This window comes from Plasmopara halstedii (assembly GCF_900000015.1).
Source record: "Plasmopara halstedii genome assembly, contig: Scaffold_287, whole genome shotgun sequence".
Lineage (NCBI taxonomy): Eukaryota > Oomycota > Peronosporomycetes > Peronosporales > Peronosporaceae > Plasmopara > Plasmopara halstedii.
The window spans coordinates 311733-313392 of NW_020187208.1; positions in this window are offsets into that span (position 1 = coordinate 311733).

Consider the following 1660-nt stretch of genomic DNA (forward strand, 5'->3'; position numbering starts at 1 on the left):
ACAGTAGCACGTCTGAAAGCACCACAAACGTATGTGATTGATATCTCAGCTGCTGAAAACGTTACGAACGTTTGAGAACGTTTACTGTTGCTGCCGCGTCAAACGGATGCGTCCTGTTCAATCAGGAACGCTGTAGCACGTCTGGAACACCACAAACGTATGTGAATGATATCTCAGCTGCTGACAACATGACGAACGTTTGGGTGAACAAACGCATGTGAATGATATCTCAGCTGCTGCCAACGTGACGTATTTGGGTGCGTTTCAGCGTCAAACGGATGCGTCCTGTTCAATCAGGAACGCTGTAGCACGTCTGGAAGCACCACATCTCAAGAACGCTGTAGCACGTCTGGAAGCACCACAAACGTATGTGACATGATATCTCAGCCTGTTACAACGTGACGAACGTTTGGGTGCGTTTACTAATGCTGCCGCGTCAAACATATGCGTCTTCAACGTGACGAACGTTTAAGTGCGTTAATCGTTGCTGCCGCGTCATCAGACGCGTATTGTTCAATCAGGAACGCTGTAGCACATCTGGAAGCACCACAAACGTATGTGAATGATAGTGTTTGGGTGCGTTTACTGATGCTGCCGCGTCAAACGGATGCGTCCTGTTCAATCACGAATGCGTTTACTGATGCTGCCGCGTCAAACGGATGCGTCCTGTTCAATCAGGAACGCTGTTTAGCACGTCTACACCACAAACGTATGTGAATGATATCTCAGCTGCTGACAACATGACGAACGTTTGGGTGAACAAACGCATGTGAATGATATCTCAGCTGCTGCCAACGTGACGTATTTGGGTGCGTTTCAGCGTCAAACGGATGCGTCCTGTTCAATCAGGAACGCTGTAGCACGTCTGGAAGCACCAAGATGCGTCCTGTTCAATCAGGAACGCTGTAGCACGTCTGAAAGCACCACAAACGTATGAATGCGTCCTGTTCAATCAGGAACGCTGTAGCACGTCTGAAAGCACCACAAACGTATGTATGATATCTCAGCTACTGACAACGTGACGAACGTTTGGGTGCGTTAACTGTTGCTGCCGCGCAGCTGCTGACAACGTGACGAACGTTTGAGTGCGTTACTGATACTGCCGCGTTAAACGGATGCAAGAACGCTGTAGCACGTCTGGAAGCACCACAAACGTATGTGACATGATATCTCAGCCTGTTACAACGTGACGAACGTTTGGGTGCGTTTACTAATGCTGCCGCGTCAAACATATGCGTCTTCAACGTGACGAACGTTTAAGTGCGTTAATCGTTGCTGCCGCGTCATCAGACGCGTATTGTTCAATCAGGAACGCTGTAGCACATCTGGAAGCACCACAAACGTATGTGAATGATAGTGTTTGGGTGCGTTTACTGATGCTGCCGCGTCAAACGGATGCGTCCTGTTCAATCACGAATGCGTTTACTGATGCTGCCGCGTCAAACGGATGCGTCCTGTTCAATCAGGAACGCTGTTCCACGTCAAACAGATGCGTCCTGTTCAATCAGGAACGCTGTAGCACGTCTAGGAGCACCACACATGTGGATGATATCTCAGCTGCTGACAACGTGACGAACGTTTGGCTGCGTTTACTAACGCGTTAGTCGGATGCGTCCTGTTCAATCACGAACGCTGTAGCACGTCTGGAAGCACCACAAAC